This window comes from Camponotus vicinus, unplaced genomic scaffold (genome assembly GCF_025532165.1).
Source record: "Camponotus vicinus isolate PSW18456_S1 unplaced genomic scaffold, iyCamVici1.0 SCAF_6, whole genome shotgun sequence".
In the NCBI taxonomy this organism is placed as follows: Eukaryota; Metazoa; Arthropoda; class Insecta; order Hymenoptera; family Formicidae; genus Camponotus; species Camponotus vicinus.
Genome location: NW_028141978.1, coordinates 9092819 through 9107706, shown reverse-complemented (window position 1 = coordinate 9107706; position 14888 = coordinate 9092819). Strand labels below are relative to the sequence as shown.

General features: G+C 33.1%; 1 protein-coding gene across 4 annotated transcripts in view; it reads right to left on the bottom strand.

Annotated features, from left to right (window-relative positions):
- Nucleotides 1-14888, bottom strand: part of Dnc (phosphodiesterase dunce) — a 315712-nt gene that overhangs the window by 245479 nt on the left and 55345 nt on the right. For 2 of the 4 annotated variants that reach the window (XM_083101575.1, XM_083101576.1), the window contains exons 1-2: nucleotides 13724-14275; nucleotides 1261-4818 (exon numbers count right to left, since the gene is read on the bottom strand). The exons of the other annotated variants lie outside the window; for them this stretch is intronic. The gene's annotated coding sequence lies outside the window, so the exon portion shown is untranslated. Of the gene's footprint in view, nucleotides 1-1260; nucleotides 4819-13723; nucleotides 14276-14888 lie in introns of those variants that run through there. 4 annotated transcript variants of the gene reach the window in all.

The following is a 14888-nucleotide window of genomic DNA, read 5'->3' as shown; positions in this document are numbered from 1 at the left end:
ATGCTGCCACGAAAATAGATTTATCCCGTCGTAATTGTATTTATTTATTGGCGCACATAATTGCTTTCGTAACGCGTTAATAAGATTTATCTCGTCGTAATTATATTGATTTATTGGCGCACATAATTGCTTTCGTAACGCGTTAATAAGTTTTTCTTTCCTTTCACAAACATTTTCAGAGATTGAAACTAACTTTTGTAACAATAACGTATCGTTAAATTGAGTGAACAGAGCATAAAGTCGGACGAGTAAACGTGATTCGTCCTCGACGTCGATATGTGAAATGGGCGCAAGTTTGATTGCATATGTGCAATGCTAAAATATAGCGCATAATATTGAGAAATGTGTCAGTTTGTGGCAGAGTGAAACTATAACGTGTTTGCATGACCCAGGCGACAAAGTTTGTTCTCCAACTAGTAAATTTTCGCAACAACAGATGTCTTAGTCTATCCATAGAAATATCTAGTGCTTGAGTAATGTAAAAAAGTGACGCTTAAATAAAGAGATCTTGTTTGTATGCGAACAATTTGTAGTTCATTGTAAATAGATACCGCAAAAGTTTTCCCCTAGAATTATCCATGCTTAAATGCGCAAACAAATTTAATCGCGGAAAATTACAAGATGAATATGTTACATTGAGAGTGTGAAACACTTAACAATATTAATACGTAACATAATTATAATAATGAAAACTATGCGAATAATAATTATACGAACCGCGAACAGTTAATTGCAATCATAGAGCAAAGCGTCATTAATTAATCGCGAAATTTAACGCATTCTATCGATATCTCATAGCAGAATATTTAATTAAATCAGCAATTAGCTACTTAAAGCTTTGTTTACATCACACGATATGTTTGCATTAATGAGATAACATTTGAGCAACAATTAACGACATAAAACATCGTTAAAAATCATCTATAAAGTAATCATTGTGCGTCAATTAGATAATAATTGAATGCGTTCAGCGGAGAAAATAAATGAGTAAAATTAAACATGACTTTTCTAAACCGGAAACCATTTCTAATCACGTTTGAATTCACTATTGAATTCTAATCTTCGTTCAACATGTCTATTGAATTCACGTAAATCGATTAAATCATGCGCTGCGATTTTAATATGATATAATAATCTTTTTCGCTGAATATGGTATACAATGTAAACTTCTTAAAAAAGTGATTGAGACGAGATGATAATAAACTCAATACCAAACGTAAACTAGATCGAAAAACCCGCGAAACTGGATTAGCAACTGACCTTTCTCGGACGTGACGACCCTCCTCATCATCCTCCTCCTCGATGTCTTGCAGCCGCGGGCTAAGCCGATGCTGAGTGCCACTTTCCCTTCCGTAATCTTCCTCCTCATATATCCTTAACTCGCACTCCTTCTCCTCGTCGTCAAGATCGTCATCGTCATCATCCAAATCCTCGTCGAGATCGCTCAGCGGCGCCCGCTTTTTAATCTGAGCCACGCAGATACGCTTCGGCTGTTGCTCCTGCTGCGTATTTTTTTGTTGCGTCTGATGATCGTGCTGTTGGCCTTTTTGTTGCTGGTGGGGTTGATACTGCTGATGCTGTTTCAGCAAAGCGAAAGAACTCTTCTTCACTTCGGGGGTGGTCCCCGAGACAGCGACACCACCCCCACCCCCGCCGCCGCCGGCGCACGGCAGGCAGCAAGACCACGCGCCCCCCACCTCGGCACCCTAACGCACTCAATGTCAAAACATTTAGGGGGGCCAGCTGCAGGCAAGTTGTCTTAGCAGAGGCAGTGTTCGCGATGCTGATCGACGTACTCGCTGGGAGTTTGGCAGCTCCCAGATTCGAGCGAGTGAATATTCGTCGCTCGAGTAATGACTTCTAGTACACTTCTGCTGCCTAAAGTGCTCCGGAAGCTTGTAACGTGTAAACAATGAGCGGCAAACAAAGATTCGGATATAATTTTTCAACAGTCAATCTCCCCTCGTTTGTCTTACATTTACACTTGTCAGCATAGCATTTCGTAAATTGCATTTTCTTCTTTCTTTCTTCATAATTTTTTCATGATACAGCATGTGCGAATTTTCATATTTTCAATTTGCTCTCGCAAACTCTGTAAGCATCTTATCGTTGATATAAATTTAGATAAAAGATTGTCCTTGCCAGACTTTCGTTTTTTTTTTATTTTAAACGGATTTAGTTGTACATTATGCATTTGGTTACTCTCGCTTACAATGATTAGGATATGTTTCATAAAACTCTAATATTTGCACAACGTACATGATATCCGAAGTTTCACAAATATATTTCTTTCTTAACTTTATCTATTAAAAGTAATATAAGGAAGGAAGAATATATTTCTCTCTTTCATTATCAGATATTCCATAATTCCACGATAGAACAGCATTAAAAATTTACGCAATGTTAATTTGTTTCTTGTTTCAGCTTTTTTTATCTCATATAATAGAACGTTTTAATTCGGCGATTATGAAGAAATTGTCTGTATGCTGACACAATCAAATTTACACGATGGATCAACTGAATATTAAGCAGCCAATAAGATTTTCATCGTGATATATTTTACATGGTACACATTAAACAAATTCATATTCAAATTACGCTTGGCATCATACTTAGGTCGTCTTGATACATAAATTTACCTTTCAGGTACCATGATAAATTTCCTGTCACACATTCCGTTTTTCGAAGAAATTTCCGAAATCTCAAAAATTGTCCATTATTGCTTTCGGAAGAATTGCTGCACTTCTTTTCTAAAAGATTTAATTTATTATTTCTTATATCAGCATAATTCACATATATTATTCACAAATCATGTTTTTAAATATTGAGGAATCTTTAAACTTCCCTTGTTTCTAAATATTGAGAAATCTTTAAATCTTTCGTTTTTCAACAAATATCTCGGTTCATAAGTTTTATCTTTACTCTCGATGTTGATCCTTTCGCAAAATTTTCATTGAACTTTCCGCAGAATTCATTGTTGTACAACATCATCTCATAGCAGCAATATAAATTCATGAAACAATTATTAGCATCTTATCTTCTTTGTCTTAATATTTTCTTTGATGTTGTTCACGTTATCTTCCGTGTTACTCTTCGCTATCCTATTCTTTTGCTCACATGATTAAATGTATCTGCAACTTTTCTTCACTTCAGTCCTTAAATAAAAAAATTTTAAATGTCCGAGATTGCGCTAACCACAAGCAACTTTGTCCTTTATCCCAGAAAATGATTAATGGAAAATGTCTGCTCTCAAATCCTTGTCTCACATGTCATAGTTTCCTCTCCATATCATCCTCTCTTGACATTCTTGATTTACACTTATATGATGTATTCAATCTGGCGTCAAATTAATGTTATCGTGTCTTACAAAGTTCTTTTTATTAATAAGTTAGACTTAGAATAATTGTGATTTTGTATTGTTAATACCTTCATTGATTATCTCAAATATTTCTAGAATAATTTTAATGTAAATTCTTCTTGTATTTATTCGCCCTATATAAGAAATTCAAAACTAACAATTCTGTTCTCGCGCACGAATTAAAGTTCTCATTTCCTTATTTCTTCGTTTTCACGACATTTGTGCACATTTCCACTCGACTATGCTAGGTCCAAAGTAACTTCAAGTATAATGAAGTGTAAACTGAGCATGCGAAATTTTGTCGTCTACAAAGTCCGCTCGTCGCTCTTAATTTATCTCGTATTCGTCGGATATTCAACGCGGTTTGGTAAACTCTAAGACGAAAAACCGCAACTAAGCTAGCAACTAAACGTTTGCACATCCTCCCGCACACTTTTTATGATATAATTTAAATACTGACTATTTTCATATATAGACTCAATCATCATTAAAATGATTTTTCTTTTCATGAATTTTAGAATCTATGTATTATTACTAGTTGAATCTATTGTATTATGATTGTATTTTCCTTCTTGTGTAATAGTGATGTATAAAATTATGCTAACTACGATCGCATCTTGCTTATTTGTATTTTAATTAGCGTGGTTATAGTTTGTTTATATTGTATAGTTTGTTTATATTGTATCGAACAGATGTTATCATGCAAAATAATTTTGATGTAGCGAATCAGAATCGAAGTTGACAGGGATTTTTTAAATGAATTTATAATATAATAAACATTAAATTATAAATTGGAGCAGCTTGTTTAAAATGTCACGTATTTATTCCGACTTTTTCATTACCATATTACACTTTAACGATACATCGACAAGTTCTAATCACTCTAATTACTCTCGTTAAATCGTTCCTACCCACATCAGGTGGCTAAAAATACGCGACGCATCGCAAAAGATTTTAAAAGTTTCGATCCATAATCAAAGAGCACGCGTAATTTTCTACGTCACGTAACTGTCGGATCAAATGCACTTTTACGCAGAGATTTTTCATTTTTACACGATATTTGTGCGATAACCCGAACCAGTGCGAAAAAGTTGACGAGAGGATGAAATCCTGTTATTGTCGACTTTTGCGCTCAATCACGCACCACGATCAGCTGACACGAATGAGAGTTTAATTTGCACTCATCCGGATAACGTTACTCGATTACACGCATTCACTCTTGGAGTTACACCAAAATACGTTTCGTTTTCACTTTACGAATTCTAAAAAATATCTCTTTCCTGTGTAGGGAGATGGAGCTCATCTGAATTCATTTACTATATTAAATAATTTCCAGTAACGAAGAATATGAGGCTCTTGATGCGATGATACGGGATAGAACACGAAATTGATTGTCGATCGTTGAGAAGTATGCGTTCACGCATAAGTTTCGTAGTATTACTACACATTGGGCCAATGGTCTGTAAAAAATTTCGTATAAAATCCATGAGATGCTCGTGGAAAGTATTTATTTTATATATGTATAACCGGGAAGAGAGATGCACGCGAGAGAGATATGCAAAAACAAATATGTAAAACCTCTATATACATTTCACATGTTTTTTTAATAAAATCGACATATAATATAATGCCACATATTGAAAATATTTACGTTGAGATATTAATTTTGTTTTTTTCGTCCATTATATTACATGTATGCAGCATTTAAATGAAAAAATTCAACGTATGCGATACAATATTGTAATTATTGCAAATATTATTTCGCATTTCTTCATTGCGTTATTCCATCTTAAGATAGGCCGCTTACCATTTGGATTTTCCGCGCGCAATCAGAAGATCATTATAATTAAGAGGTTGCATCGCGCGCGTGCACTTAATCTCAATAATGATACTTTATCAAGGGTTTTCTTTAGTAGAAACGCTAGGTCGTAAATTAAATGCAAAGGTTAAGGCTGTGACTCCCTTAAGAAGGCTATGCAAAACGAGCACGCAACACAAGACCTACTCGCGTTTCTCCAATAGCGGCGAATCTATGGTTTTCCACATCTGACGAGAAATGCGTTCGATTTCGCCGATGAATCGATAAACAACATGCGCGTATTTATGTCGATGTTATTTTTAATCGCCGGTCACATGATATTTATGCTCCATAATAGTGGTTGCGGACACAGTGAAGATATTCATGAGATTATTTCGGCGGGACGATAAAAACGTCGGTTATATATTTGTATGTTTTTCATTTTAGTACTCTCGTTGTGTGCACAATAAAATTTGATACTATTTTGATACTGCCTTTATTTATTATAACATACATATATATCCTTCACCAATTATTGAATTAATGAGTCTTGAAAATTCCGATAAAAAGCATAAAAAAAGTGCGTATTGTCCTGTTATTTACTATTGAATTTTGTCTTAAACGTGTATGTTAAGTCAATGAGATCGATCGCTACAAGCAATGCGTTTTAATGTCTCGTTGCACATTTTCTCTCAGCTATAAATCCTGTACACAAAGTACTTTAACGTAATGGAATTTGTAAAATGACTGTAGAAGGATTAGATCGAACAGGAGATCTAAATGGAATATGCTGCATATATATATATATATATATATATATATATATATATATATATATATATATAGCGAACACAGCGAATGAAGGACATTAGTAATTTAAGGCTTACTAATTATAATACAAAATATCCTACAAACTGTAGCCCCCAGCCGCAATTGCAATATAATTCCACGCTTAAGCAGTGACTCAAATACAATCACATATTGATGTCATAGACATATGTATAAATGTAAATACACGTAGGTGCTTAATAACAAATTAATTATTCCATATCTCAATTATCTCTCTCAATTATGTAAAAATATATTTATAGTACTAAAACTACCACGTATATATGATAAAATTTTGATTAGACATTGACTACTATTAAATTATATATAAATTATATATAATTTATATATAATATTTAATTATATATAAATTATATATAATTAAATTTTTATACATATGTAATAAATATTTACTATGCAACTGAACAAAAATATCTACTACAAATCTAATATAAAAAAATAACAAATAAACAAGAGAATTAAAAAGAAAACTGATAATGACAGAAATGTTGACAGCCAATGATTATGAAACTTCAATCGTGGAATATTAGAGAAAGCGTCTTCGAAGATTGTAAATTACATTTCTCTCGCGAGAATATATCGTTACCACGCAATTGCATTCGAAGTAGAAATATAGAAATGGTTGATGCGAACGAAATTATAAACATCCCGTCTAAATTACAAAATAATCAATGCTATGAGCAAAAGTTGCAAAACAATCGCAATTTCGTCGAATAACAGAAAATGAAATTGTTAATTGGCTTTGCGCTTCATTAAATTAATTTAATTTAATACACATCTGAACCTGAAATATATTCCTTGCATTCTACTTAATTGAAATGAATTATAAAGATTATGCCGCTTTTCATACTTAATTCAACTGTACTAAATTTATTAATATATTGTCTAATATAAATAAAATAGGCATTATTATTTTGAATCATTAAAAATAATTATGAATGATAATTAGAATAAAATATCATTTTTCATTCTGCTTTCCCCGTCTCTGTTTTATTCCTACCAATATTATTTTTTATGAAAAAAGTTTTCGGCATGTTCACAAAATATGAAAACGCAAATTCCGTGCATAATTTCCTATCTTTCCAGTATTTCTGAGCAAGAAAAAAAGTAAGCGTTTAAAATATTTTTAGATGACTAGCGTAATCAAATACGATGTAAACATCGCTTCTCTTAGTCGAGAATTGTAATTTATTCGCAATCTTACTAGAATTTTTACTAAACCATTAAATCATAAAATTGCCTAGAAAGTAGATAAAGTTGAAATTCGCAGTCGATTTAAATTAAGATTGCCGAGATAACGTTGTAAATTCGTTGTGTGTCATAAAATATATAACTCTGATAATTATATTCATTCATACGTCAATATAAATAATCGTTGCAACAAATATTTGGAAAAACATAATTTTTAATCATATAATAAATGTTTTAAATTTATGCGAGAAAATGTTTGTCCAATAAATTCAAAAATATATAAATTACATATATAAATTACGATCAAATCAGGAATTTTGAAAAACTTAAATGTATGTGAGATATACGAGCGGAAATTATACAGATTGAAATGTATTCTTGTGTTTTGCGTATGAAATATAATACAATAACAGAATTCGATAACAATAGTTCAGGAGAGAATACGAGTAAGCCATGATATATATTTGCATTAACGTTTATTTGGCGAGAAATAATTGAACATAAATCATTATATCTCGTACAATAGAAGTTACAAAACGCACGATGGTATTTTAAACCCGAATTAAATATATTATATTTGGTTTTATTTTCCATATTTTTTTTCAATTCATTACAAATCACGTTTTGAAACGTTAAAACGTTGATGAACCATTACATCTACTTGTCGTGAAAACGCACAACAAAAAAAAGGTATAACAAATAAGCACATGAATTTAGATATCGCGATTTATTTTTAATTTTTATATGCATAAAAATCGAAATAATTTTGTTAAACAAGAACTATATATATAATAATAATATTAAATAGATTCATTAAACTTTTCAAACGAAATTCAAAAAATGTTGCTATTTCATCAGACAATGCTATAAAGTAATATTTATGATATTAATGGAGATACTAAAACAATGAACAAAATATTTTCTTTTACATGTTGCTTTCTCGTTTCCACAGCGTCCATGTATTACGAATGCATCTATTATTGCCAATTATCGCGTTAATGCGCATGTACGAAATGTTTACCATCATTATGCCAAGTTCATCTACAGAAATCAGGAATCGCTAGCAATGGCATCTTAGATATGTATAATCGCTTTGCTGACACTTTAAGCAACGCAACATCACATATTGTATTAAAAATCCTAAAAATTAAAACTATTTTTTTTAACTCTGTATTTCATTTATTTTCTTACTCTTTGTATAATTTTAGAAACTATTATATATAGCTATTATATATAGCATACTTTATAATTTAACCAAGAATACTATACAAAAATTTAAAAACTGAAATTAAATAAATGATTAAATAAATAATAAAATTAAAAAATTAAAACATTATAATGTTCAATAAAAAAGTCGAAAGAAAACAATTCATGTGAAAGAAAATTAAAGTAATCTAAATAATAATTAAAATTTTTGCAAAGAAATATAAAATAAAATATATCATTGAACGCGCGTAAGATAATAGGATTTTAAAATAACTCAAAGCGGTTGATTATGCGAATCTATTTAGAGGATCGAGTGAAGAGAATTTTTCAATAATGGGTAAACGATCGCAGATAACACGTAATATTGAGGCGAACTATATGCGTGGCAGGATAGGTTATCAACGCTTATGAATAGATTCAGGTAAATCAATATACGGATTATTAATAGTATGCGCGCGGATTGTGCGGTAACAAAAGTGTCGATATTGCAAATATTTTCGAAGTCGACCTTTCAAATTTAATCGGATTAGTTTTTTCAAATAAATATTTACATTTTTCTTTCATTTAATATTATTCGAACGTTTCTTTCATTTAATACTATTCGAACATTTAAATTTAATCATCCAGCTTTCACAAGCGTAATCACTTCTAATACATACAACGAAAAAATTGAAAGTATTTAAAACAAAAAGATTGTATTATGCACCTATGCAATTAAAACAGAATAGAATGTTTATTAAAAAAAATTTTAATTAAATGAGAAACTATTATCATCGCGCATTTTATACACATATGTATGCTATTATATAACTATCAAATTGACCAAATAAACTACTCGAAAGTCTAAATTGAATTTAACTTCTTATTAAGCTATTCCTTCTAAGAATAATCGCGGCAACAGTAAACGAAACTATGTGACTTGCGTGACGCTTGTTTTTACTGAGGATGCATTTATCGCATCGACATCTGCACGAACAAGACCATCCTCCTTGTGCTTGTCTTGTCCTCAGGCTTTAAATTGACATTTATCTGTCGACAACGAATAGCGTTTTTCTTCTCTTATATAAGTTATATCTCCGATATATTTGTAGCTATTATCGAATTTCTTGGTGACGCGTTTCCGCTTGGCAAGTTTGAAAAATGATGAGCCACGCCGGGTTTTGAAAATTTTATTACGACCAAATCGAAGTTATATCAAGCTTGGATTGGCAATAAGACTTTGCTTTAAGATAGCCGCTAAATATCATTCCAAACATGTACCGGTTAAAAAGTTTATGCGCTACAAATTTAATCAATCGAACAATTAGCAAGCAGTTTAATAATAAACATCGGTGGATCTAACATCGATACGTTATATTTGTAGTCGTCCTACATCATCAACTAGTAATGTACCACCTAATGGCTACAACACCTTTGATTGTTTCACACAGATTGAGGAAATTTCACTAATCTTTAAGTACCTGCTCCATATAACCTCATTGCGAATCGTTCGCCTTTAATTTAATTTAAATTTAACAATATTATTGCGCTGAAGATGGCTTGAAAACAAGCCGAAACGTCCGCACTTGATATCATCATTTTTTATTTTCATATTTTTATTTTTAATTAATTTATTATTTTATATATACGTGTCATGTATTTACCATTATAGCTTTATTAATTTCTAGATTAACTGATGTAGTTATCGATGATTAATATATAATTTGTTCATGATGATTTGTTCTATTACTAAGCTCTTAATGCCTTTACTCGAATTTCCATTTATATTTTTTTATAGTGAGCTGATTAATTACAATTATTTAATAATAAACTCTCTTAAAACAATAAATATCTCAATATGTGGCAATATACATATATACATATAGTCGCCTGATTACTGGCAGAGAACAATATCAATGCATTCAAATATCTCTGAGTAACTTACCCTAGCTTAATAATTTTCTTTCATCAAGTTAATAGCCGAAACTATGATGTTGAGTGCCATTGTTGTAACTATAGTAAAAGATCATTCGTTCTGAATACTCATATGCAGATGTTTAATAACAATAACTTTATCAGTAATAATTTATGATAATTAAAGGGATTCAATTACAATATATAACTTTTATAATATTGTTAGAATTTTTGAAGACTTTTCTCAATCATAAAAGATTCCAAAAAATATACGCGATATTTTGATATACAAATGATTCATATCACTTGAAACGGTAGATACATATCATGTCGCACGCACATCCGGTCGATATCGCGGAAAGAATCTATATCTTTTTTCGTGTGTTGAAAAATTTAACAATTTCGAATCACGAAACAACAAGAGGAAATTATACAAGAAATATTTCCACTGGAAAGCAGACGGATTGAAACTCTGTTCGCAGGGTTTCAGAGGGAAAAATGAAACATGAATAAATGTATAACTTCTCGAGATCCTGGATCACGGCAAAACTTGCGCAATAACGAACGCACGCACGCTGTAGTTTTATAACTGGTCCGGCTCTATCATCTTGCCGCATCCGCGGAACAGACTTGACGGACGTGATCGAACGTACATTTGTTTCACTTGCAACTGTTTCATTTGCAACCTGTCGATATCGCGCATTCTATATACGTGTCGTGATATAAAAGTACAAGTAACAATAGCCGTCCTTCGTGAAATTAAAAATTGATAGAATTCTGCTATCGTTATAGATCGCCACAGACTGTGTGTAATTTTATTTGTGCACTTTAATCTATAATGTATTAATCCCCGTGCACGTTAATAATACTGTTTAATATCTTATTAATAATATTAGCTTATTAATAATATATAATATATCTCGATTTTAGATACAAAAGTTCCATAATTCCAATCGACCGCATTTTAAAATGCACTCGTATACGTTTCTCGCGTTGGATAATATATATCTATAATATATATCTATAATATATATTTATAACGAAACATCTATTATGCATGTGCTACTGAAGTGAAAAGAATATTCAATTTCGCAGACAATCGAGTCGTAAATCTCACCGCGAAGAACATGATGCATACATGGATGCATGAAAAAGTGGCGTTCTTGTTTCGCAGACAGGCGACAAAGAACACTCTAAAGATAATAGAATAGATGAATGAACTTGAATAAATTTGATAGAGAGAGAAGAAGAGAGAGACAAAGAAAGTGAAAGATATGAGGAAAAAAACGCGCAGGAAAAAACATAGTTATATAGCTATAAAAATTTTTAATGCGCAATCAGCAATTCTTATCCGCATACGTAATCCGTTTAAATTATTCATTATAATGGGACAATTAATATTTAATACAACTATAAACATTTTTGAACACTTAAATACTGAATAAAACCATATAAATCAAATATACTCGTATATTTAATGCTCTATTGTTACAATCAGTTAAAGATTTTAGATTATAATAGAATATAAAAGAATTTTGTGCACTTTCGAAAATAATTCACCTACTCGCGACATTATCATATTGCGAGAATGTGTCCCTGTGAGGATGGGAAAATAATGGTTCCACGAATAACTTGAAAATGTTTCCGGCACTTTCGTAAAAAGTTCCTAAGTGACGATACATAGGAAAACTTGTCCATCAGAATGAGGACGAACTGTTAGATGAGAAAATCGATACGAGAGAAAATCGAGTTTGTATCATAATTTTTATAATTGCAAGGCTCGTGGCAATATATCAATCACATCTTTATAATTTTGTAGTCAGAACAGCAGTTTCGTTATAATAATATATCATGCTTTAATAATTTAATGCAAACAGTTCATTAAAAATATTTCTAATATTTTCTTTCAAGTTCCTAGTTTTTTTAATTATTTTAAATATCAATACAAATGCGCAAGCATGTCTTTCTGGTATTAAAAAAGGACGCACAATACTTAAAGATTTATCAATAGTTTTATGCAAAATATGTGCTGCAGAAGCAAGCGATAATATTTCCGCATGTCTACCGTGTTTCAAGAGAAAACAGTATGTTGTTTGCAAAATAAATTTGTTTATTGCTTCAAAGTTATGGTAATGCAGCAGCGTGCGTCCCGTTAATTTTGCCCCGAAATGAAAAACTCGAAACGCGTATGAAAAATTGTGGTGAAAAGGGATACGACCACCCATTTATCCGACTTTCAAGAACGAAGACTAAGCATTTTTTCCGTCGAGTGTATCGTAAGAATTGTTGCAAGCGATTTTTTTTACTAAATTAAAAAATTCGCTGAAGGGTTCAGTTCCACTAACAAGGTTTCTACAACGTCCATTAAAGTAATCGATTCTCCAAATAAATCTTTGAATAGATTTCCAAGAGTGTCCCGCTTTTTCTCTAAACGAACTCTTATGTCGTGCACAAAGTAAGAAAAGAACAAAATCGATTTTGGAATGCAATCAACTTCTTTTGCGTTTTAAAGTTTTCCTTCAGCACCGTACAAATTAAAAAAAAAAAATAAAATGTAAAAAGATTTAAAAATATATTAATTAGCATTATTTCGTAATATTGATGGGAAAAAATATTGATTTATAATTGACAGACGTCGCGATAATCGCGAAATGTGTATTTCTGCACATTTTCAATCAAGAAAAGAAAAATGTTCAATCTTTCGTTGAAACAGATTAAGGATAAAACAGTTTATCATCGCATTATAACAAGAATTTAAAAAACAAATAAGATTTCTCTTATTCTCTGCTTCTTTTTGAAATCAAATAGCCAATAAATGATCAATAAAGTTCGTTTGCTTGAATCGATTCCACTTGAGCAAAAAGTCAAATATCACACCAGCGCGTACCACTTATCACAGACGCGGGAAAATGCTTTTAATTACTTTTATGTAATTTTAACTAAATGTCTATGATAACGCACATAGATTACAAAGAGATAGAGTAATTTTACACAAACAAAAAATCAACGTTCTTTCATTAGATGAACCAAAAAGTTATTCATCAAGCTTATAACGTTTGCACACAACAGTAATCTAAAAAAAGAGATCCTCCCACACGCGTTGCCGCACATTCCTTTTGTTCTTCCCTCAAAAGCAAACGAGCAATATAGATTTAAGTAATTAAATTCTTCCTCGTGTTCGTTGAATAAAAAGAAACGAATAAAAAATTTTCTCAATTAACTATTACAAAGCGGAAAATCTAATTGCCCGCTTGACGCTGCTCGAAAATTCGCAATAATACGAGTACATACGAGTAGTTGTTGTTACAACAATAGCACGTGAATTTGCACAAGTGGCAATGGATAAACAAATGTCGCGAACCTCAAGCTATGCATCCGTCTTCCTCCCGATTGGCATAATGTAAGCGAGTATAACGTCGATACTACACCTAATAACGTCGAACATTCTCTCTTCTATTATTCACATCCGGCATGTTCGCCGCCACCGTCGCCGCCGTCGCACTCGGAGACAGCACTCGCGGGCACTCCCATGAGGATCATACCGAAAAAAATATACGAATCACCGGCCATACCCTTGCCGGCTGCACACTGCATTGAGCACGCAATTCTAGCTCTTTACCGATCACACCCGAATGATGCGTCCTCCACTATGTGTCATCATCCACTCTATCGGCCACTCACGATGCACATAAACGCCGTACCGCTTGCGATGCACCGGTGGACTGATGTTGGGACGCGAATGTATCGAAACGTATTAAAAAAGATATAGAAAAAGGAGGGCAAAGAGAGAAAAAAAGAAAAAGATAGATGGAGCGTATGTCGGAAATTAGTTAGAAAATACTGGCGAGATACAATTGGGGAGAGAGACGTAACGCGAGATGCGAGTGGCCAGGTTCCTCGCGTTCCTCCCGTCGATGAATGTCTCGTTAACCGGAGCCGAGGCGATGTACTCTCGTGCGCCTTCGTCGTATTGACGTTGACGGCGGCCGAGACGCAACTGACGAAAGGGTTCTCTCTCTCTCCGGCGGCGACGCCGCGGCACAGTGCCGTAGCATCCGGAAAAGCGACGGATTTTCCGTGTGCCTGAGCGATGAATAACGTGGAGGGGAAGCGGACATCTATGCTACCGACTACCACCACGACTACCACCAGCGCCGCTACTAGTATTCCGCGGACCGGCGGCGGATCCGCAGCCCCGGCTGTTTTGCAAAAATTAGGTCACCCACACACACACCCCCGCCACGTATCGCACCATCGACGGCACGGTATGGTTCACGCGGATACATGCGCGCCTCTTCTGCCTCTCTCCCTATATATACACATTCTACCTATGTATCTATCTATTTATATGTCTGTCCACGTATCTATCTGTCTATCGATTTATTTATCTATCTGGCTCCTTCTCTCACGCTTCTGTTTGCATCGCGAGTGTCTCGTGACGCGCGATACTTTTTTCGAATTCCAATCTGATAGATCAGGATACGATTGTCGAGTGGCATTGCCACTGATATTTCCACCTCTGGTATACCTAGTGTCACCATAAATCGATAACAGTTGCCCTATCATGTGATAAGATGGAGGGTAAGAAGGATT